The sequence below is a fragment of the Sorex fumeus genome, unplaced genomic scaffold (genome assembly GCF_029834395.1).
Source record: "Sorex fumeus unplaced genomic scaffold, SorFum_2.1 ptg000024l, whole genome shotgun sequence".
Taxonomy (NCBI): Eukaryota; Metazoa; Chordata; class Mammalia; order Eulipotyphla; family Soricidae; genus Sorex; species Sorex fumeus.
In genome coordinates this window covers 53,447,298-53,472,063 of record NW_026606081.1, presented here as the reverse complement: position 1 = coordinate 53,472,063, position 24,766 = coordinate 53,447,298, and the positions used below count along the sequence as shown (strand labels likewise).

The 24,766-nt window shown below is 51.6% G+C and overlaps 1 protein-coding gene and 1 non-coding gene across 2 annotated transcripts in view; one reads left to right on the top strand and one right to left on the bottom strand.

The window, feature by feature from the left end:
* Nucleotides 1-24,766, bottom strand: part of CSMD1 (CUB and Sushi multiple domains 1) — a 968,167-nt gene that overhangs the window by 437,352 nt on the left and 506,049 nt on the right. The gene's annotated exons all lie outside the window — the stretch shown is intronic.
* On the top strand, nucleotides 9,728-9,834 carry LOC130023866 (U6 spliceosomal RNA). Its single transcript, XR_008792528.1, has one exon. It is a non-coding gene; the product is annotated as a U6 spliceosomal RNA (small nuclear RNA).

Sequence of the window (24,766 nt, the reverse complement as noted above, 5' to 3'; positions counted from 1 at the left end):
CTGTTGCAGTTCTCAGTAGTTCCAAGGGTTCGAGCAAGAACCTAGGCACAGTGTCTGTGGAGATTCTAGTGGTGTCACAGACAAAAAACAGTCATCAGCTCTGCTCCAAAGGATAGGAGTGTGGAATGTCACCATGGACGTGCTGAGAAGTGTGGACATGGGAGGGGCAGCCAAGCCCACAGCAGCATGGCTTCCACAGTGTCCTGGAGGCACGGTCAGCTGCCCGTGGTGGCCGGTCGTGCCCTGCTGTTACCTTCTTAATGGGATGCATTTGAAATCATAGAGCAGGAGAAAGTCCACCCCCAGCCCTGCACTGACCCACGTGCACCCTGGTCCACCCGCCACCCCGTGCTGGCCTCGGCCATGCTTCCTTCCCTGCAACTTCAAGGGTGACAGGGTCTGGATCCACACGTCCAGGCTCCTACACTGGGCAACAGGTCAGGGCTTCCCTGGACAGGGCCACCAAGGACAACAGGAATCCAATGCTAAGAGAGTCCAGGAGAGAAAGAAAAGAGATCAAAGCCATCTATTATGGTTCAGAGCAAAGCAGGATGCATTGTGGATATAGGGCCGATAAAAACGAAATTACCAGGAAAGAAGGAAATATTTCCTTTTAAATGTTTCGGCCAGTGCTTCCTTTGTACGTGCCCTCTTTGATGTATATACAGGATCACGTGGAACCCATTAGACTGCAAGGAATGAAATGAATATGAAGAAATACTGCTTTTGGATATTGTCTCAGCTGAAGTCCGTCTTGATGATGAAATCCATCTATGGAATCAGTAAGGTGGCTGATCCTGTGGATCTCGCCCTACACGCTTCATTTTAAACATAAATGTTGTGTTTTCTAGATTCCCTGGGAAGTCAAGGTAAGATCCATTCTCAAAAATCCCTTTTCCTTTACTTTGGGTCACAAACTTGGCAGCTTTTAAAGTCTGTCTTTGATGTTTGAGGCCATTTGTGAATTTTCTAAGATTATTTTTGGATGATGGCACAAGTTCTGTTCTGCAGACCCCAATGTGGAGCAGGAAGATGCTGAGGCATATTCTGGACCACCAGGTCAGAGTGGGCAGGGTTGGTGGGAGGCTGGTGTGGGCCATCAGAGGTGCAGAGTCTGGCTCCAAGCCTTTCAAACAGGTTTAGTGATTTAGAAGCAGCTGAGGGGCCAGAGAGAGCACAGTGAGTCATGTGCCTGTGTAGGATGCAGCCGGCATGGTTCCCCAAGCACCCCCAAGATCCCTGAACACTGCTGGGTGTGGCCTTAAATAAATAAGTGAATAATAATAGCAGGCATGTTGAAAGAACAGTTGTCCCCACATGCTTCTATTCCATCAGATGAAAAAAACATAAGTGAAAATACATCACTCCTCTGGAAGTTAATTTTGCAGAATCGGATGGCTTGTTTTATCTAAAAAAGAATTCCCATAGAACACATTTCAGATGTCCACAGAGAAGAAACTATCCTGGAAGGGGCTATTCAAAGGACTCCTTATGATCTTCCAAACTTAAATTACAAGGAATCCTACGTGTAGGATATAGCTGAGATCAGACACAAGAATTAAAGAAAGTAACAGGGGAAACAGACACTTTGGGATTAGACAGCCAGAGAGGACAGGGTGGAGTGAGCTCTAGGGGACGCAGACGGGACTCGCGGTCTGTGGGCTGGACACTGGCTGCTCCTGCCTGTGGGTCCCTGGCAGGTGGGGACTCCTGGTACCTGGCAGCCCCACTTGCTCTGTGTATAGAAGGACACAGAAACACCACTGCAGAGGGGGACGCACAGCCCAGTGACCCCAGCCCGTGAGTCACAGTGGTCAGGTGCAAATCCACCTGGACTCCACTGAGCAAAGCCGAGAAAGAAGCAGAGGCCCATGTGTGATGAAGAACCTCTTAGGACACACACACATCCTGGAAACCAAGAGCCAAGAGAGACAGGAGGGTCTGCAAGGTCAGAGACAGACAGAGAGAGAGAGAGAGAGAGAGAGAGAGGCAGGCTCGGCCTGGGGAGCGGCCTGGCATGGTTCTGCCATTCACTGTCCCCCACCCCCGATGTCTCAGCTGCTTCAACCCCTCCATGCAGCTCTCTGAGCCCTCCAAACCCCAGGCTTCGGGACGTGAGTGAGCAGCTCTGTGTTTATGACTCTCCAATTAAAACCTGCACAGCCCCTCAGCCCGGGCTCTGCCAGTACCTGCCAGAGACTCCTTTCGCCCGCTTCCCTGAAATATCACGCGGCATCTGTCATGATTAGAAGCTCCATTTAGAGGCAGACAACTCCTGCCTGACAAGGGGCACATAAAAGGGACCCGGGGCTTTTCAGAGCGTGGTATTTGGTGCACTCCCCAAAATAACAGCAAGGTGCTAATTCACTTATAAATTAGGACATTAAACTTTTCTCCACTGAAATGGCCCCGAGATTTATAGTGCAGGAAATAAAAATAGCGCTGGTATGCAGCAGCCCTCGAGAACCAAGAGAGTGTTTGTTAGCAGAGAGCCACGCAGGTAACCACACATAAAAGATAGCAACAAGCCCCACACTAATGAGTCCAGATAATTACTACATTAAATTAATTATCTTTCGATAATTAGTCATGTCACGATGACGCTTGGAGTTACTGACGAGACTGGGTTTTTATTCTGATAAAAGCAATGTTTCAGGCCCCCGAGGGTCCACGGCCTCAGTCATCCTGGATTCTTCTCCATGAGCTGCAGTTTTCCTCTGCAAGCTAATGCCAGAGACCGCAGGCCCAGCAGATCTTGCTAACTTGCTGCAGGTCAATATTTCGCAGACCGCCAAGACAGAAGCTGGTTTCTCTTTATTCTTCCAACGTTGATCCATCTTGTTATCTGCTAAATTCACAAGCTAGTGAGTGGAACTATGTTCAAGGATGCCAAGGCTCGTGATCTCCCAGACAAATCACCATCTGGAGGAGGAGGCAGGGAAGCATCTTGGCTCTGTGGGTCAGTTAACCAGGCTGCTTCCACGCAGTCTTTGCTTTCAGGGGACAGCTCAAGTCCGGAGTCCCTGATTGCCCACCCCTATCCTGGTCCACGCACACCAGAATGTGCCCATCTCTCGCTTAATGTCAAGAGGTGAAAGCAAATGCTCGCAGTTAGAACTGAAGCACCAAGGGCCCCAAAAGCTCAGGAGAGAGGAGATGTCACTCAACTGTTTGAATGGGCAAAGGGGTTCTAAGGCATCTCCGTGGTACAGGACCACTTGCAAAGGCAACAGAATTAAAAATACAGCAGGTTAAAGAGTTTCTGCTTGGTGTAAGAAGCATGGGCTAAAACTAAAGGGCTGCTAACTGAAAGGAGGAAAATATTTGCAGTGGATGCATCAGATAAAGGGCTGACATCCAGGATATATAAAGTACTCACAGAGATCAGCAACAACAACAAAAAAATCAGAAACCTCATCCAAAATGCGGTGAACTGCACAGGGACTTCTCTGGGGAAGACTGGGAGATGACCTACAGGCTCAGAGAACAATGTTCAGCATCGCGCAGCAGGAGGGAAACTCACACCAAGATGACACGAGATTCCATCTCCCACCACTGAGAGAGCCACGTGTCAACAAATGATGGGACACTCAGTTTGGGTGGGCTGTGTGAGAGAGGGCACTCGTCCACCTGGTGCTGCCCTTCTGCCAAGAGCTCCCACTGATGCAGTTTGTCTGCATATTGACTGAGGCCAGAGACACTCAGGACTGAGCTGGGCTCGCAGACTGCTGGCCAGGGTTCAGCAGGAGGCAGCTGACCTTTGGCGATTCGTCTGACTGACCACTGACTCAGTGTCTCGTGCATCAAAAACATAACAATCGCCGTTTAAGCCGGCCTGGATCCACCCTTGCGGCAGATGACCCACTGCCAGGGGTTCTGTTACTGCTCTGAGTTCCCAACAGCCACCTGAGCTTGGGAAGAGGTCGGGGACAGGCTTCGGGGGATGAAGTTTCGTTCCCTCCTGGGGGGAGCACTGTGCACAGGAGCACAAGAGCAGCCCTGGGTGGCAGCGTTCAAAGGTCTGTGCAAGCAGGAGGATTTCAGGGGGAGGGAGAGCAATCTCACTTGGACATGAGAAAAGGGCCAGAGCAGGAGACCCTGATGCAATTCCTGCCACATGGGACTGCTCTGTCCTCTCCACTGCACCCTGGTGGGACCGGCCTCCTGGCCCCCAGATACCTGCCATACCAATGGCCCTGACTGCCTCCCAATCCCTGCTGTCCCTGGGCTCACTCCCACCAGCCAACACTCATCTCTGAAGGACATGATCTCGTGAGCAGCTTAGTTGGGACAAGCACATGGAGATCATAGACAGTCAGAAGCCATGGGATCCAGAGAGATGGTCCAGGGGTTAAAGCATCAACCCTAGCTCCATCTCCAGCACCTTGTATGGTCCCCTGAGCACTGCCAGGATGGCCCGTGAGTACAGAGGCAGGACTAAGCCCCAAGCACCACCAATGTGACACCAAGTCCCCTCAGCTTCCCCAAATACTGAGTCTCAGGGCCAAAAGGAGAGAGAGTGTGGCAGGCTGGAACACGCCCTTCGCATGCAGAAGATCCAGGTTCAATTTCTGACTTTTGACAGCCTTCCAGGAACCACCAGCAAGCCAACGAAGGAAGAAGAGACATATCCTGGGTGGAACCTTGTGACCAGGGACTTGGCCCACAAGGAGATGGTCCTCCTTGCTCCGGGTGGCCGCAGGGCTTCACACACACACACACACACACACACACACACACACACACACACACACACACACACGAAGGCACTTCCCTTGTGGAGGCATGGCGCAAACCCCATGTCCACTTCCAGGTGGCCCCTTCAGAGAAACTTCCTGGGTGGCCAGCACCCAGCACCCACGGTGGGCAGAGCTGGGCACCTGCAGTCTCTGCAGGAAGGGACTACCTGGGCCGCCAGCCAGGAACTGTGATCAGACACTTAATGAAGGCAGAATCCAGTGGCCCGGTTCCCCCCAAAACCTCCAGGGATTCCTGCAGAAACAAAATTGGAACTGGGTGCCAAGGTTTATCAGAGTGTGGCATCACCTGCCCCAACCCCAACTGTGTCTGCAACTAGAACCCCAGGTGGGCATGGGGGATCTGGAACGCAGAAGCTTTGACTCCAAGGCTTCTCATCTAGCAGAAAACTGCTGGTTTGGATGACGGCCCCTTTACCGTCCTCATGGGCTCTGCTCCCCTCTGCCCAGTGGGACCTCAGGTACAGGCCAGGGCACGATGTGGGGTCACACTAACTGCCCAGGGATCACCAAGTGAGGGCCTGGACAGCGCTGGGGGTACAGCAAGCACAGGCTCCACCCTGCCTTGGGGTGGTCACTTTGCAGTGCTCGGGGCAAGAAGCCTGGACATTCCCATGAGCCCCCGTGAAAGGATGGGCATGGGCTCTCAGCATACAGCCTCCTCTCTGCGTCTGTGTGCCCTGGTCTGTGGGCAGGTTAGGGATGCACCAGGCCAGTGCAGGGTCTGAGATACTGCTGCAAGGTCCAGCTCCATCTGGGGCTCATAAGAGGCCCGAGAGGGTCCAGCTGGACTGTCCAGCAGTGGCTCGTGGGCTCTTCGGGAACTGGGCTTTTCTCCCCAGGGAGCATGTGAGGATCTGGTGTGCCCAGGAGGCACCTGCCCATCTGCCCGGCTCCTGAAGGTGGTGGCCATGGGGGCTTGTGTCATGGGGACATTGCAGCCATTAGGGCTTGGAACCACTGCGTCTGAGGTGCCCGAATCCTCTCTTGGAGAGCCCAGCACTGGGGTACCCGTAGGGATCTCAGGTGGGTGATAGGTTTGGCACCGGCACTAAAGTCAAACCAGTTTATGAGGCTGGATTTGATCCTGGCAACTTGCCTCAGTGGAGAGCCACTCAGTGTGGTCCCCAGCACGACACCCACTGTGAAGCTGGTTCATGAGGCTGGGTCAGACCTGACACCTCCTTGGGTAAAGCTGGACTCAGGAGCCACACCCAAAGCAGCCAGTAGAGGCTGTGCCTGTCCCAGCTCCCATCTCTGCCCCCCGCTGCCCTGCTATGGGGTCCTGCTGTGCATTGGACATGCAGTGACCCGTAGGTCACTTTCACAAACAGATGTTTCATCACATTTGATATTTCGAAGTTTTAAAACTTAAAGACTGTGATTTTCTTAAAACTATAAGTCAAGGGGCTAGAGCGATAGCTCAGCAGGTAGGGCATTTTCCTTGCATGCAGCTGACCTGGGTTCAATTCCCAGTATCCCATATGGTCCTCTGAGCACTGCCAGGAGTAATTCCTGAGTGCAGAGCCAGGAGTAACCCCTGTGTATTGCTGCATGTGACCCAAAAAAGCAAAAAAAAAAAAAAAGGAGGAAATTAAAAAAAAACTATAAGTCAAGAATTTGTAAAAGTCTGTTGCGTCAAATCGAGTCCAGGGTTCCTGACATCCACTTCAGCACAAACAGCAGCAATATTTCCCCAGTCGTGGGTAGAGGAAACGTCTGTCTGCAAACAACAGAGGGGCCAAAACCCTGCTGGGAAGACCAGCAGAGACGGTCTTGGAGAGGTGGGGCCCTGGTAAGTGAACTTACATACAGAAGGTGGTCACAGTCCGAGAGAAGAGGCTTAGGATGAGAAAGAGGAGGCAAGTGAAAAGTCAGATGTGTCTCCCTGAGGATGCAGGATGGCCAGCCGGGGCGAGGTGCTGGGCTCTCCCAGTGGCATGTGTGGGCACTAGATGCCACGTTCTCACCCTGCACCAGGGCAAAGCTACCTTTCACACTACAGTGGCCCCAGGTGTGCCCCTCCTGCACGCCCAGGCAGTGTGGAGCCCACCCTCCTCCCCTCCAGGGTGGTGCTGAATCCAGTCAGCAGCCTTCCTCAGATGCAAGTATCCACTGTCTGGATGCGTGGCGCTGTGCAGTCTCCTTGGCAGAAGAGAACAGAGCCGCCCCGCTTCCTACAATGTCTCGTTTAAAATGTTGCCTGTTTTGTGTTGAGGAAACGGTATGTATGAGCCTTGCCTCCAGCCACGGCACTGGGTGTATTTGTCAGGCAGGATAGACCCATCTGTGCAGATATCAAAAAGCCTGAAGCATCTGTCATTCCTAAGAACACATTCCTCTTTCTTCTCTTTCATCCCTGTTTGCCCAAAATCCCAGTCCCGTTGGAAGCGGGGTTCCTGAGGAAAGTACTGAGGACGTGGAATGCAGCCTTTGGGACTGGCAAGGTAAGATGGATGCAGGGCTGAGTGCCAGCTCTGGGCGCCCACACACCTCACTTCATGCCAGTCACACCCCCTAAGGGGAAGCTGCCAACAGCTCTTGGAACGTTATATAACTGTCCAGGGGCCAGCGTTGACGAGTGACAGTTTGAGGACCTACATTCGGGTCTCTCGGCTGTGAAATAGTTTTTGTGAGAGGATTGGAGGCTTCTTGGAGGTCACCTTGTCCTTCCTCCTAAAATTTCACCAGAGGAAATGGAAACTGAAAGCCAGTGAGCCAGTGAGCTCAAGGTCATGAGTGACCGAGGTCAAAGTCAAGGAGAAGCTAGAGCTAGGAAGCATGACCCTGGAGTCACGGGGAAGCTGCATCCACCAAGCCTGGTCTGTGGAACCTTGTCACACCCACCTGAAGTGAAACCCACAAGAGCTGCACAGGGCCCTCCCAAATGGAACAACAGCATGAAAACGGTGATGGCTTAGCTACAAACACTGGGTCCCCTAAATGCTAACCACATGGACATCATTACCCCAACTCTGAAATTAGGACCACCATCACTGATGACCTTAAGTCATAACTTTAGACATTTTTGAGTTGAGTCAAAGAGAGTTTTGTTGGTTTTTATCAGTTTATAAGGAGATATTGCAGCACTCTCTATTTTTGCAGACTTTAATCATTAAGACTATTTCAAAGACCGTTGAAACGATTCTCTCAGTTGGACTTGATCAGTCTAACTCCCCTTCATTCAAATATTCAGTAACTATCGCATGCGGCAACCCTTCGAAAATAACTTCTTTATGGTTGTATCTGGATTCTGACAATCCATTAGATATCTGCATGAGACTTTGCTCAACTAAGCAATTTTCTTTAATGTCAACCTTGATGAAAAGGAAAGCATTAAGACAACATTTAAGCACTAAAGTGATACATGGTTAAGTGAATCTAAATAAACTAAGACAGTGAAGAAATCATCATTAGTTTCCAAGCCTTTGAGTAAATTTCATTGTGGAATTCCATGTGTCTTTTTTAATTGTTACTTTATCACTATTCATCTAAGAAAACATCTTACAATTAAACACAGCATGTCTTTCAACACTCGAGTTTGCTAAATAAAACTCAGCAAAGTTCAACGGGTTTACATTACAAGGGGATTTTATGTTTCATTTTTCTCATCTTTTCATCTGCAAATGTTGTCTGGCTTTTTGTCACGAAAAGTCACAAGATATTAACAAGTGAAAAGTGAAATTGGTGGCATACAAAAGGTGTCTCCCAGTTCAGCGAATAAAGATGAACCAAGAGCCTTCCCCTTAAGAGAGAGGTCTGGACATCTTGGGTAAGGCTTGGGAAATTCTCCCATTTCAGCAGAAACTACTTAAACTTTCCTCCAGCCGCCCCTACCCGCCTCCCTCCCCTGCCCAGGCAAGAGGGGCCAGGGGTCTGTTCAGGAAAGGCAGAAGGTGGAGATGTCCAAAATGCTCAGCCTGGAGAGGAAGCTCCGGCAGATGTAGCTCAGGGCAGGGCACATGGGCACACGGGCACTTCGTATTCCGGCAACAAGGGCTGGTCCTGGAATGCCAGGCTGACCCCTCCCAGGCTGGCCCCTGTTGAACGCTAGCAAGCAAAAAGCAAAGGAGGCCCAATAAGATTTCCAAGAGCCACGTAGGAAACAGATTCCTATAAAATTCTGTCTCCTGCGGAAATCAGGAGCAAGTGCGCAAGTTTGTAGGCTGCAGGAAGGGAAGGACCAGGGGGTGTGAGAGCAGAGACTGCGCGCCTGTGGGGGGCTGCTGCGGACATGGGCAGTGAGGATTTGGTTAGACGCCGGCCATCAGTACCCCCAGCACTGACCAGAAGCGCTGGACAGGATGGCCGTCTACATTCTCCTGCCACTGTCTGTTTGTGTTGCCCATACTCTGAAGCATGATGCCCCAAGTTTCCACCAAAAGGGTGCCCTGAAGGGGAGAGAGGAACTCCGTGTGCCAAGGGGCAGCTTTGTCACCAGAAGGTCCAGCTTCAACCCCCAGCGCTGCCCAGTTCCCCGAGCATCACGGGTGTGATGCCCAAGCACAGAAATCGGAGTAGCAACCAAGTACCACTGAGTGTGGCCTGGCACTGTTCTGCCCAAAGAAGGACTTTAATGACGTATCGGTTTGGAACGAGGCCTCCACGGACCCAGGGAAAAGCAACTTTGCAGAGAACCACAGCTCTGCGTCAGAGAGCACACGCTCTGTGCCTCATTCTCCCCACTCTAAAAATATGGCCATTTAGCCCATTTCACAACCAAAAGCTGTAGCACTGTCACTGTAGCACTGTTGTCCTGTTGTTCATTGATTTGCTGGAGCGGGCACCAGTAACATCTCCATTGCGAGACTTGTGTTACTGTGTTACTGTTTTTGGCATGTCGAATACGCCATGGGGAGCTTGTCAGGCTCTGCCGTGTGGGCGGGATACTCTTAATAGCTTGCCGGGCTCTCTGAGAGGGACGGAGGAATCGTACCCAGGTCAGCCGTGTGTAAGGCAAACGCTGTGCTATCGCTCCAGCCGATATACTAAAATTGGAACGATACAGAGAAGATTAGCATGACCCCTGCACAAGGATGACACACGAACAAAAAGCTAGGAAGCGAAAATACTCTTTCGAGCTATTTTTCCTTCCATGCGAGTTCTATTTCTCGTCTTCCCTCTGAGGAAGCCCGCCTACCCTCTCCCTTCCTCCTTCCTTGTGAAGTTCAGCTGCTTCCCTCTCTGCAGAGGCTCCACTCAGGGGTGGGACTCCAGACTCCCATCCAGTGACGCCCCTCAGGGCCAGTTCTCATCCTGGCCCAACACAGGTGCTTCTGCAGTGGGCTGCCCACCCCAACTCATAAGCATCCTGCCCTCTTCCTACGGCTGCTTCTTCTCGTCCCAACTCCTGCATGGAGCTCACACCTGCCTCTGTTCTTGGTCTTCTCTTCCCTTGTGAGCTGGTGCGGATTCAGGGCTACGTTTCTGCACAGTTCTCAAATCCTAAGATTTCACATGTGTCTGATCAAGACTTCTCTGAGAGAGTCCGCTGAACTTGACCCTACAATCAGATACTTAATGGAACCAGAGACTTGGCAGATACCCACTGACTTCCTGAAAACCATCTCCTCTGCCTCTTCTCCCACCCACTTAAACAACACACAGCCATGGGCTTCTGGGGGCTCAGGGCAAAGCCCCGAGTCATGGGCATCAGGCTCCATTATCATCTTTTAGCAAACTTCCCTGTCGCCTCCCGAAGGATGTACCACAAGCCACTAGAGGGATCAATGCCACCTCAGACACTGGTCCATTTTCTCTCACGTAGAAAGGACAGTACACGCCCAACAAACACAACTGCTTTTGCCCAAACTACTGTTCTCAGTCAAGTCCTGGAGAAATCTCCATAAACGTAAGACCCCTCCAGAAGTTCTCTGCTAAGCCCTGTAATGCGCCCTCAGTGGGAGTGAAAAACCTATGTCCACCCAACAGCCTAATGCTTCCTCCCATCTGGGCACCCTAACTTCCCACCTGACTCTTCTCTCTCTCTGGGTCTGTTTCTGGACTCCCTGAGGTTCTTGGGCATCACCAGCAAGCTCCTGCCTCGAGTTCTGCTTGTGCCTATGTCCTCGTCAGGACCACAGCACAAGCCCTTCCACACAAGCCTTCCAACAGGCAAATGGCCTCCCCCCCCCCTCAGCACTTTCTATCCAGCTTCCTTGATTTATTTCTACCGCTATTTAGCATACGAAGCAATTTACTTGTGTTTTTACGAGTCTCCCTGTCCCCTTATTAGAATATAAACTATAATAGGGGTTTGCCTATGAGGCTGTTTTCCCCAATAATGTAATGCATGCCAATAGGTTAGCGCCTACATGAAGAATGAATGGGAGAATAATGATTTGAATATTCAAAGGCCACTATGCCTGTACTCGCAGCCGGATCAAGCATGGAGAATCTACCCCAGCAACACTTCATCCTGCAGAAAAGGCTCTTGTTGAAGTTCCCACCAGCCCCTGTGGATGAGAGCAAAGGAGCTTGGCCCTTCTGTATCAGCTCATCTCTGCTTTAGATGCTATCTCGGCTGCTTTTTAATTTTTTTTCTCGAACCATTCTTTTGCCTTGGCTTGTCTCTCTGCAATTTGCATTTCAATTATACAAAAAGAAAAACTCTACCTCCATTCATGCAGCTCAGCATACACAGACAATAGATGATAAGTAGAATTCAAGTGCGACCTCAGAGAAATAAGGTTTCTCTATACTTTAAATTAAAAATGTTCAGACACAGCAGCTCTTGTTGGGGATTCTCTGGCTCCTCCACATCCTAAGGACACTGATCAGAAAAGCTGCAGAGAGCTCGGGCCTCCACATCCTGCCAAGGAGAGCAGGAAAGGAGTAGAGCCATAAGCCAAGTCCCAGCCCAGTGGCTTCTACTCCGGTTTCGGCAAACACAGATTTTCCATGAGAGAGACTTGCGACAAGGAGGGAAAATCGAGCGGGAATCCACGAAGAAGCAAGTTCTCAGAGTTTGTTTATTGTTTCCCCCGGGGGATGCTCTCCAGGCAGAGGTGATTGGGGAAGCTGGTTTCAACGTGCTTCTGTTTGGGAATGTCACAGTCCTCTGTGACATCAGCCCACCCTGGAGAGATGCAGCACTGCCCGGGTTCTGCCTTAGAAAATGCACCCGTAGCCTGAGCCAGCCCTCTAGCTCCTGGTCGCTCCAGTAGGCTCCTGTCTGTCGCTGTCCCAGCCTGCTCCCAAGACTCTGGGACTAGAGTCAGCTTTTCACAGTTGCACCCAGAGTAGCTCTGGACCGTGCAGCTCTGGGGATGGAAACCACGTTTCTGCCAGCAAAGGATGTTCTGCAGCCCAGTCAGCCAGCTCCCTGTCGAGGACCACCTGCACCGGGCAAGGACCCCTCCCACCTTCTCTCCTCACCTGAAAGCACCCCCCTCCCCGGACTGTGCACAGAATCAGGCCTCCATACCCATTCATGCTGCCCAGGGGCTCCCTCCAGCTGTGACCCTGGCTGGAATCTGCACAGCTGTGGGTTGGATGCACCTTCCGGGCCCGCTCAGCTGTTCTCCCCAGGCACGTGCCCTGATGACCCTGTTGGAGAGTGAGAGAGCTCACTTAGGAGCTTGTCCACCGGCACAGTGTGCTGATGAGGACAGATGTAGCTTTCCCCGCTTATCCTGCTGAAGGACACACCTGCCCCTCCCGGCACACGTTTTCTCTGCAAGGCTGCAGCGGGTCACGGAGGCTTCACCCTACTGGTCACTTTCTACCTGGTACCACAGCCCCCCTAGGCACAGCTCACCCTCACATTCTGAGTTAGGGGGAATCAGTTAACAGCTCCCTCTCTGATCAATCTTTAGACCCTGCAGTCATTTTAGGAGAAAAATACAAAATGCTCGATAAATACTGGATGTGGATAATACATCACCACTAATTTCATAGTTACTTAAAAGGAGATTCCTGTAAGGCATCACTAATGCAAGCCCCAGCCTTGCCAAATCTTTCCTGTGTGGATACACTGGTAGAATAGTCACATTAAAGTTTATTCCTTAATCCCGATAGTGCCAAGCTTTTGAAATTTCCATCTGCCGATTTTACCCTCTTTTTTTTTTTTGGCTCACAATCTAATTTGCTTGAGCAGCTTCATTCATAAGACAAATCAACTAAATCTCAGTTTAATAAAAATTGCCTATTGTTTGATTCTCTCATTACTTACATCAAATACTTGAATGCGATTGTCTGCATGTTTTTACATAAATTATGTTTCATGCAATACACTAGATTTTGTGTTCTTTTCTGCATAATGAAATAATCAGCATCTTTCATTTGAATATCAGAGTTTAATGCCACCAAAGAAGCGATGATATTTTAATGCCACCAAAGAAATGATGATGTTTTCAAGTGGAAAGAAATACAATGTGGAATGCTTAAAATAGCTCTTTGCAGGACCGGTTGATCAAGAAAAGTTTGTCATGAAAATAATTTTAGCAGGTGAGCAAATTACCCAAGGTTTGGGATGGCGGGGTTGAAGAATGAGGACACTCTTAAAGAAAGCAAATGCATTTCTATCTAAAACGGAACAAACTCAGGTGGAGCTATCTCATCTCAATGCCTGCAGAGTTTTGCATATGCTGCTGTGCTAAAATAGCCACTGGGCAAATCTGGCTAATGAGCATTTGCAATAGATAATGTGATCCCCAAAACTTTTTGTGTGTCTGTGGTTGGCCCATCGGAGAGCACTGAGCGTCATACAGACACCATGTGACACATTCCCTGGGTCATTCATCCATTGGCAGGAAGAAGCAAGGGGTCAGGGGTCAGGAATACTGCCCCAGTCAGCTGGGGGTTGAGTCCGGTGGCCAGGAGGGCTCAATCTCTGCACTGCACCCCTCACATATGAGGAGCATCTGGGTGGGTCCTTGGGCCTCCACCTAAGCGTCATGACCATCTTCAACCCTGACTCTTGGATGCAGGCTAAAGACAAGTCCTCACCTCTAGTTAGAATGAGACCAAATCGTGAATTTTTCAAGACAGCTTAAGAAAGACCATGGTTACCATTTGCCTTGGTTCCCGCCTCCCACCCCACTCAGAAACCAGCTAACTTAGTCTGAAGATGCCCTAAGGTGAGACAGACCATGTGTGGGGAAGCCCAGGGAGGTCGACAGCTGGGAGGAAACTCCCCAATATCTGAGACACATTTAAGTGCATCCTAGAAATGCGTCAGCTGCAGAATATCCAGCTAGGGGTGCAGACATCAATCCTTAAAGGCCAGGTGATAAACACAGCAAGAGAGACTTTTGGAAGTCTTTATTCCCTGTCCTTATTCCATGGCCCTCTCCCATGAGACTGGCCTCAGAGGGGGTGAGATCATCCTGGACACCGGGAAGCAGGGCTGGGATCAGGGTTCTGGACGGGCCATTGCTAAGGGGGCAGTTGGGTACGGACTGTGGTCTGCCCAAGCCAATGGCACAGGAGTCCTGCCTAGTGCAGCACACGACGGGGGAGAGGGGACAGGGGTAGGGGTGGGGAAGAAGTGATGTGAGGTCGTGAGATGTGGTACCTCATAGCTACCAGGAGGTGCTCCTGAGCATGACTCACAAAGTTTCAGTGAAATCTGCATTTTAAGGAAATGCACACGTGTGCATAGGAGCAGGTCCAGGAACCAGATACCATTTTTTTTTAACCAAAAGATATTCGCCAACACCTCTAGGGCACAGTAGGTGGGACGCCATGAGAAAATGAGCACAACTTGTTTTCATCCAGTGGTTAAATTTCAAGTTGATTTGTCACAGGGCAACAAATCACTCCCTTCTTGGTTTCTGGAAACTCTTGCAGGAACCTGAGATGAGGGACAGCTTAGCCCAAACTCAGCTCCGCCAGACTGGCCCCCAAACCAGTAGGGCTGGTGAAACTCGAAATGAGAGAGAGACAGACACAGAGACAGAGAGACAGAGAGACAGAGACAAAGAAGAAGAGAGAGGGAGAGAGAGGGGGAGGGAGAGAGATGGAAAGAGAGAGAGGGAGAGAGATAGAGAGGGGGGAGAGAAAGAGGGAGAGGGAGGAGAGAGAGGAGAGAGAAAGAGAGGGAGAGAAGGAGAAAGGGAGAGAAAGAGAGGGAAAGAGAGAGAGAGGGAGAGAGGGGTAGGGAGAGAGGGAGGGAGGGAGAAAAAGTGACTCATAGAGGCAGGTGGGGGGTGGGGGCAGAAGGGAAACTGGGGACTTTGGTGGTGGGAAATAGATGCTGGTGAAGGAATGGGTATTGGAACATCCATCATATGAGTGAAACCCAACCATGAAGAACTTTGTGACTGTGTATCTCACTTTGACTCGATAAAAATTAAAAAACAGCATTTTTGTAAGGAAATCCCAGGCAGTGTTTGGGCTGTGCTGTCTTAGTTTAAACAGTTCTCCTTTATATATATATATATATTTTAATTGAACCTTGGGCTGGAGTGGTAGCACAGCGGTAGGGCGTTTGCCTTGAACGCAGCCAACATGGCCGACCCGAGTTTGATTCCTCCGCCCCTCTCAGAGAGCCCGGCAAGCTACTGAGAGTATCTCGCCCGCACGGCAGAGCCTGGCAAGCCGCCCATGACGTATTTGATATGCCAAACACAGTAACAACAAAATCTCCAATGGAGACGTTACTGGGCCCGCTCGAGCAAATTGATGAACAACGGGAGGGCGAACCTTATCAAATTTGTCCTTTTCTGGAAATTCGAAGAGCTCTATGCCATTTGTCATAGTAAAAACCATGAGATATCTAGTAAGAAAAATCTTTTCTTTAAACAAAATTTAGTAGGAAAATTAAGTTTCTTTAATGCAATGAGGCTGAATGTGGGGTGGAGGAATGAGCTCCACAGTGCCCACCTTCACCCACCCTAGACCTCTCAGAAAATGTACAATTGCGGGCAACTAATGAGAACAGTCAGGCAGGGTTAAGTGAAAACTGAAACGCATGCACTCTTGGGACTGGCACTGACACTGCCTCTCACAGTCCAGCACTTCTGGAACCCTCTCCTTTTGGAACTCTTCTTCTGGAATTCTCCTTCTGGAATTCTCTCCTTCTAGAAACCTCTCCTTCTGGAACTCTCTCCTTCTAGAATCCACTCCTTCTGAACCCTCTCCTTCTGGAACTCTCCTTCTGGAACCCACTCCTCCTGGAACCCTCTCCTTCTGGAACCCTCTCCTTCTGAAACTCTCTTTCTGGAAACCTCTCCTTCTAGAACCCTCTTCTTCTGGAACCCTCTCCTTCTGGAACCTACTCTTTTTGGAGCCCTCTCTTGCCCCTTTCCGGGTGGGGCCAGGTCTGTGCCTAACTCCAGAAGTCACCAATGCTGCAGAGATTGGTTCATGCCCCCCACATCGCTTCCTCCAAGGAAATGCCCATCCAGGTTGGGCTCACGCAACACTCCTGACCCCATCGATGCCCCATAGCAGGGGCAACTGGCCTAAGCGGGCTACGTGCCACTGACCCAGGGCTGTAGGTGAGGCAGGAACCACGAATGGGGTCAGCCCCTGGGAAGCACGTGTCCATTGCTGGGGTAGAACAATCTAGCTGAAAGGAAGAGAGGCCTGGGCAGGAAGGGACTGCCCACCATGGCCATCCTAAAACTATCTCAGAGCAGACGCCACACAAGGAAAGGAGCCAAAGGACCACAGCACTGACCCTTAGGCTGCCAGCCTGTGCCGGCCCCTCCACAGGGAACAGTGTTGGGAGGGAGGAAGCGGGGGGCCCAGTTCCCGCAGGTGTGCCCGTGTGCCCGTGGCCGAGGTTCCCTCCCTGCTCTGTGGGTACCAGTTGCAGCTTTGGCCTCTCAGAGCTGCTGGTCGCCGGAAGCCTCAGGCAGACTGCAGGCACCCACAGCTTCTGGGACTCTTCAGAACTGGGCTTGGAGGAGGCTTCGGAGGCTCCTGGCAACAGTGCTCAGGGATGCCAATGCGGGTGCAGCACACAGCAGCAGGAGTCAGATGACCCAGCTCCAGCCCTTCAAACCCTTCCACAGAATGAAGGCATTTTCAAGTGAGACAGAGGGGAAGGGAGGAAGAGGCGCTTCCGGCCATGCCTGAAGAACGAAGAGGGGGAGAGGGTGGAAGGGGAGAGGAAGGATGATGGAGAAGTGGACTGAAGGATGAGGAGGAAGAAGGGGGCGTGGGTGAGCAGTGGGGAGGAGGGAAGAGGAAGGGGAGTAAGGGAAGGAAGGAGAAAGGAAGGGAGTAAGGGAGGGAAGGAGGAGAGAAGGGAGGAGAGGCGAGAAGGGAAGAGAGGGGAGGAAAAGGAAGAAGGAAGGGAGGAGGGGAGGGAAATGAGGATAAGGAAGTTAGGAGAGGGAGGAAGGAGGGGAAGGAGGAAGGGAGGGAGGAGGGGATGGGGAGAGGAGAGAAGGGAGGAGAGAGGGGAGAAAAGGCAGAAGGGAAGGGAGGGAGGAGAGGAGGAGAGGGGAGGGGCGGGCATCAGGAGGGAAGTCATCTGTATGATGCGGGTGCCAGGCTAGCGCTCCCACCCACTGGAAGCCTCCATGAGCGGTGGTGGCTCCCCGGGTCACACCAACACATGGCATCTCCCCCTTCCCTCCCCAACTCCTTCATTTAATGCCCGCCCGAGGCCTTCATGACCTTAGGCGGCTCCTGGAGGCCCTGCCCTGCTTATCTCTCTCCTCCACCCTCAGTTTATTATACTTCCTTTTACGTGAACCCTGAGTCTCTGCCACTGGCTTCTCCTTTGTACTCTCACAGATAATTTCTGCCAAGAATAATATTATCCGAGGAACAGTGTAAGACCTTGACCATCAAGGAAGATCATGGTTGGAAAGTGATTTTTAATTACTTCTCGCGGAGGAGAATGGAGCCAGCCACAGAGGTGAGAGCAGGGTGTCAGCCTATTAAATCAAACCATTTATATTTAATCACCTCCAGACCGAGGGCACAGCCGTAGGAAAGTGAATTTCCTATTGTTCGGGGTAAAGTTCTCTCTGCCACTTTTTCCTGATTATTTTTTAACTACCCCACCCTTGAGCCTGGCCTTGCTTCTTTCTGATAGGCAGTAGATTTCTATGGCTGCATGGCATACGGTCAATTAATTGAAAACCATCCTAAGATAACGGAGCCCTTCCCAAGTTGCTAATACATATTGCCTCTCAGCAGGCAGGGGGGGTGGATGGGAGATGACAGACCCGCGTGAGCAGGGTGGGGAAGGGCTCCGGTTTGCCCACAGACTGTGGCAGGAAGGCCCATGAGGCAAAGCCATCAAAGATCATGAGAAAGAGATTCACGATCGATCGCCAAAAGGGAAGTCGGGGCCGTCTGATCAGCTGGTGATCGCCAACAAATTCACATGAGTTGAGCACCTCTACTCACAGAGAAAGCTGGTTTATTTGTTTTGTTTTGCTGCCTTGAGAGTTCGCACCTGGAGGCGTTTGGGGCTCACTCCTGGATCTGTGCTCAGGGACGAATCTGGGATCTGAGTTAGCAGCGTGCAAGTAAAGTGCCTTCACACAGGCAGGGAGAATGTTACTATCAAGGATAACGGCCTGTGGAGCAGGAGCAAGAGGCATGCTGAGAAAAGGGGTGAGAATCGGAGCCACTGCCACACAGACCATCGCCCTGAAAGGCTCTGCCCTGCTCCGCCCACCCTTCCCAGGGAAGGATGATGCAACCCCAAGGTCCCTGCCACCTGGCCAGGGTACGCACCATCCTCCGGCTGCTCAGCACATGCCTGCAGCTGGTTCAGTGGTGCCCTAGGACCAGGGGCCCCCAAAGTCTGTTCTGCTCTGTAATGAGGTGGCTCGGGCCAGTGACAGCTGGAGGGAGGGCGGGGAAGTAGAGTCACGAGACTTCACACAGGGAAGATGTGGCGTTTCTAAGAAGGGGGGCCAGCACATGGCCCTCTAGGTCCCTATAGGCTTTCGTGAGCCCCTTACTGTGGCTCATCTGCTTGAAAAGCAAAGAGACCCACTGGCCCCCTGGCCCGTGTCAGCCGCTGTTTCCGGGAGTGGCCTCGGAATCCACTCTGAGCCGCTCACAACCCTGGTCACAGACCCCCAGAGAAGCTGAGCTGACTGCTCTTTTGGTATTCCGAGTCACTGAACCCCGTGCTCAATGTTGATTTAAATGTGTAGCCGATGACGAGAAGAGCAGTTGTGTTCCTGGAGTGAAGGTGATTCTGTTCCCTCACACTTCTCCATGTGTGGCCCTCTCCATAGGATGCTCAGCATATGACAGAGTGAACTCATAGATACCCTTCCACCGAAATAGGCTTCTCTACCAGCTGACTAACTAGCAAAATGAGCTAACAGATACTTTCCACTGAAATAGTCTTAACTATCAGTCGACTAACTGGCAAAGGTCCATTTTTAATATTCACTGGATGAGTGATCAATTTTCCTTTCCTTGCAACAACTAAACATGGTGTCCCAGATTTAACACAGTTGGGTCAGGATTTCCTAAGATTGATACTTAGCTACTTTAGATATTAGCTTACCTGATGCTTGGGATAAAAGCATATTTTACTCCAGTGGGATTTTGAGGATAAAATTTCTTGGACGATTCCACTTTTTAGGAGTAAACACTAAGTGCATGGCTCAAATATGCAGAAAACCAATACCCTGTTTTTGGAGTTCTGTTAGCTAGAAAGAGACAGCGGGACTGTTATTGATGGGAAAACTCACAGTTGAATCGTAGACAAAACTAAGTCAAAATATGCAAATGGAATGGGATGCTAATGACGGAACCGGCAATTAGTACCACCAAACTCAGAATCCCAAAAGATATCTGAATGGGGAGGAGGAATTGGAGAGAGTCTCCAAAATCTCTGTGAGCAATGAAGACATTGGCTTATACAAAGGTGGGCAAGGCTGGTGCAAGAGCTGTGAGCAGAGAAAAGTCTGTTGATTGGCTGGAAAGTGTGAGCTTGGCCTCGTCCCACAAAGGTCCCAGGATGGAGGGCACCTCAGCTCACGGTCATGCTGGACTCTGGAAATTAGCCCCCATGGGCCAGAGAGCACGACCCGCGGTTCCAAACATTTCCCCATGATGCCGTAAAGCCATGGGGCGTCTCAGAGGAAGGAGAAATCTGCAGACAGTGTTTGGAAAACAAAAAAACAGCGATTCAAATCCCTCCCCCCAATATTTGCAATTGAATAAAAAAATTGGTTGATACAATAAGAAAAATAACTACCATAGAAAATCAAGCCTACTTCAAAATGCTTAAAATGATTTACTCAGGACAACTGATGAGTACTCCTGTCATTGAACAGTGAGGAGCTCCGTGATGAGAGCTCGGTACATGGATGCGAGGCAGGGGAAGAGGCAGTTTGGGGCAGGTGGCATTGGCTTCCCGGGAATTTCAGCTGCCATCTCAAAGCATGGCCATCAGCAGAGCGAGAGACTCGGGGCTGGACAGTTTCCTCTGCAGGGCCCAGGGGGCCGTTGCTGTACTACGCAGTGAAGCTCACGGTCAGAGATATTCACATCTGTGCTGATCAAGTCAGCCCAGCTCAGTTCTTGGGGTACACAGAGCACGTCTAATTGCATGTCATCTACCTGATGCTCCGCCACCATGGCGAGACACTGGGAACTGTGGAATCTAGGGAAGAACCTTGAAGCGACAGCTTTAAACAGCACAAAGGCAGGAGGAGCAGAGCATCATGGTGACTGCCCTGTGCCCGGGGCACGGGTTGACTGTGCGCAGAAGTTGGCATGGGGCAAGGGGATGGGACTCCATTTGCACAGGACACGGGCATGGGGCCAGGACGTGGCTGGGTTTACTGGTGGGAACAGGAACATTCTTCTACCTCATTCACCCTGCCCTGGAACGGTCTGGGTGTGTAAATGATGGTTCTGAGTAAAAGTAAAGTAAAGGCCCTCCCGTTGATCGTCGATTTGCTCGAGCGGGCCCAGTAACGTCTCCATTGGAGACTTTGTTGTTACTGTGTCTGGCATATCGAATACTCTCGGTAGCTTGCCGGGCTCTCCGAGAGGGGCGGAGGAATCGAACTCGGGTCGGCCATGTTGGCCGCTTGTAAGGCGAATGCCCTACCCGCTGTGCTATCGCTCCAGCCAGGTTCTGAAAGTGAGCAAAACTGAAACGGCTTGAAGAGGGAGGAGCAGCCCAGTGGCCGGACATGGGCTGAGACCCTTAAGTGGGACCAGCAGGATGCAGGAGAGCTGTGCCATGGGGGTGGGCATGGCCCTGTAGAATGGGGGGTGGGGGTGGGCTTACTCAAGACCCAGCGCCCCCTCCCAAGCAGGAGTTTAGCTGCTCATACACAGTTCTTGCCCACCAGCCCTGCCCAGGGCCATCACCTGGAGCAGAGGGAGGGCCCAGCCCAGGCCACTCAATGGACTCTGGATGAAGGGCCCGGCCAGGCAGGGTTCCCTGTGTCCTGCTCCCGTGTTTGACCCGCTATGCCAGTGTGTGTGGTCCATGGCTCACACCTGGCTGTGGCCCAGCTGCCAGCAATTCCAGCCTCAGTATCAGGCAAAACAGTGTAATAAGACTCCAGGTCTAGGGGTATTCTAAAGCCTGAGCCTCACTCTGCCCTTCCTATTCTGAGAGATGCGCCTGTCGGGGACCGACATTCAGTTCGACATCGCTGGGGAAACAGCACAGGATGGAGAGTGAGGACCGTGGTCTAGAAAACAAGCCCTTTGGCAAGGAGAAATGAATGAAGGCCCATGAGCAGGCGGCTGGATTCTGCCTCCCGGGTCGGTGTCGGCCTGTGAGTGTGGAAGGCAGCCCCTCACGGAGCACATGGAAAGCCACACCTGAACGCTGACGGGGTACGAGCTGGGCAGAACACACTCGTGCTTGGGCTCAGGCCCACGTCAGAGGGAGGAGGAAGCACTAGACTCCCTGGGAAGGGCCCCCGCACTGGGCACCCACCCTGCCACCTTGGAGGCCATGACTCGCAAACAAGCATTTAATTCTCCATGACTCGCCCGGGCTCTGAGACGGGGCTCTGCTATTTGCAGAATATTAACTGATCAATCACGTCAGCAGCCTCCTGCCATCCTGCTGGAGCTTCGGACGGGAATTCATGGACTCCCGAGGATGCCAGGGAGAACTGAACGCTGTTTCCTACGGAAGCTTCATGGACCTGGGTGGGTTTCGAAAAGTGAAAACAGTGCAGATCCCCGGAACTCTGGCCCAGAAACCCTCAAGGCCACTGACTGCAGAGGCTCAGATGCCTGGACAGAACCCTGGAGAGGAGGGCAGGGGGTGCAGGGGGCAGGGATGAAGTGTGGAGGCTGGTCTCAGGACCCAGTCCTGTGTCTCCAGGGTCCTGAAGCTGCCAAGCTGGAAGCCTGTAGGGAAATCTGAGTCCATTAGAGGACCTCAAGACCAGGATGGGGCACACGTGAACCCTAAGCTCAAGGCCAGAGGCTCACAGTCAGGGGCCCAAGTGTCCTCCCTCCTGAAGACGCACACATGCTCTTCTTCCTTGAGGCTTTTAGATGCTGAGAAAAGTGAGCACCAAACCCCATCCAGCAGGGGCTCACACCAGAGCCTTGGAAATGACTCTGGAGGTGGGTGTTCTGCTTTTCACAGACAAGGATAAGGAGGGCCATTGCACCCAGGAGTGGCCAGTGTGGACACGCACTCACCTCCAGTGGGCCCATGTTGGCCAATGTGAATGCAGGAGCACAGCCCAACCTGCTGGCCTCCTCCACCCTGCCTAGGCTTGGCTGTGCGCCCCCCGGGGATGATGGTGTCAGCACTGCACCCCTGGACTGGACACGGTGCTGACCTTTGCTGGGTTTCTCTTCACCCATCTCAATGTCCAGCCACACCCCCCAGCCCCACTCCACCCTCACCAAGTCGATGCGAGATTGTTCATTGCAAGGGGACAGAGCACCACTCCTGTTCAATGCCCTTGAAAGGCTAAAGCTGAAAGGATAGGAAAGGAAAAGAAAGGGAATGAGAAGAAGTAAGAAAAACAGCAAGGAAAGGTAAACGGAAAGGAGCTGGGACCAGGGCAGAGCGGTGGGCATTTGCCCGCATGTGGCCAGCCCATGTTGGGTCCCTGGCACTGCGGAGAGCCCCCAAGTCCTGCCAGAAGTGACCTGAGTGCAGAGATAGGAGGAAGTTCTCAGCACTGCTGGGTGAAGTTTAGGCCCCAAAACAAAAATAGAGGAAAGGAGAAAGGAAAGGAGAGGAAAAAAAAAAGAAAAGAAAAGAAATGGAAATGCCCACATAAGACCGTACAAGTTTGTCCCTCACACACAGCGACATGGAGACAATCGAGATGGTCCAACCATCGCATACACTGAACATACATGTGGAAAGGACGTTTGGAAAGCCAGAGGCACGAAGTACGGGCACAGCCCCATTCTCTCTCTGAGGCGACTCGGGCGGTGAGCGGTCCTCCAGCTCAGGACTCTGACTCTTTTTTTTTTTTTTATTAGTGAAACACCATGAGGTACAGTTGTAGACTTACAATTTTTTTTGCTTGGGTCTCAGTTATACAATGATCAAGTACTCATCCCTTCACCAGTGCCCATTTTCCACCACCACGGGTCCCAGTATCCCTCCCACCCCCATCCCCCCATCCCACCCTACCTCTGTGGCAGGGCATTCCCTTTTGTTCTCTCTCTTCTTTTGGGTGTTGTGGTTTGCATAAGAGGCATTGAGTGGCAATCATGTTTGGTCTGTAGTCTACTTTCAGCATGCTTCTCCCATCCTGGGAGGATCCTCCCAACACCCTTTATTTGGTGCTCCCTTCTCTATCTGAGCTCCCTTTTCCCCTAGCATGTGTGACTGGCCTCCAAGCCATGGAGCAAAAATTCCTGGTACTAATCCTGGCCATTCTTGGGTGTTGGTCTCCTATTTTGTTACTTTATGTTCCCCAGATGAATGCAATCTTTCTTTATCTATCCCTCTCTTTCTGACTCATTTCGCTTATCATGATACTTTCCATCTAGTAGAAAGGAGACTCTTTGGACTGAGGGAAGGTGATCAAGCTTGAGAGGCCCTTGCCCTAGCCCGGTCCCGGCCAGCACCTTCTCTGCACCCCTGTGTGTCTCTGCAGACACATGTTCCCCCGAGTCCCAGGGCGCTGTGTGGGCAGAGGGTTTGTGAGTTTGTGTCTTTGTTTGTTTGTTTGTTTTTCTTTTTTGAGTCATACCCGGCCATGCACAGGGGTTACTCCTGGCTCTGCACTCAGGAATTACTCCAGGTGGTGCTCAGGGGACCATATGGGATGCTGGGAATCGAACCTGGATCGGCCGCGTGCAAGGCAAACACCCTAGCCACTGTGCTATCACTCCAGTCCAAAGTTTGTGTCTTTACACAGTTCCCAGAGGCTGAGCGGGACACAGTGGCAAAGGAAGAGGACAGTGGAAATCAATATCCACCACGACATGTGTTGAGCCGAGGATTCTTGGGGCCCTTGACTGCACAGAGAACAGGTTCTTGGAGACTTTTTTCCCTTCCCTCTTCACCATGGGCTGGAGCGATAGCACAGCGGGAAGGGTATCTGCCTTGCACCCGGCCGACCCAGGTTCAATTCCCCTCATCCCTCTCAGAGAGCCCGAGCTACTGAGAGTATCCCACCCACAAGGCAGAGCCTGGCAAGGCCCTGTGGGTGAATTAGATATGCCCAAAACAGCAACAACAAGTCTCACAATGGAGACATTTCTGGTGCCCACTCAAGAAAATCGATGAATAGAGGGAGGACAGTGCTACAGTGCTACAGTATTTCTTCACCATGTTTGCATTTGTAAATAAGAAAGCAAATGAAGACCATGAGAATGGGGTTATGTCTAGATGAAGGTGCTTCCAGAGTCCGGGGAGGGCGGGAAGCTGGGGGCTGAGTGCTGGGACTGGTGGCTGGAGGCCTCCAGGGGTGTGGAAGGGAGATGAGTGGCAAGCACAGAGCCATGTGTCCATGACTGCTGGCCGCCGCCCCGGCGTCCATGAGCACAGAGTCCAGGCCACGGGTGCCCGGCATCCTTGAAGGACTGGGGGATAGTGGCTGCAGGGCAGCAGAGATACCCTGTAATGGTCCAGGTTGTGCGCACTCCAGTTCTGTGGTCTGAGCGGCCACAGTCAT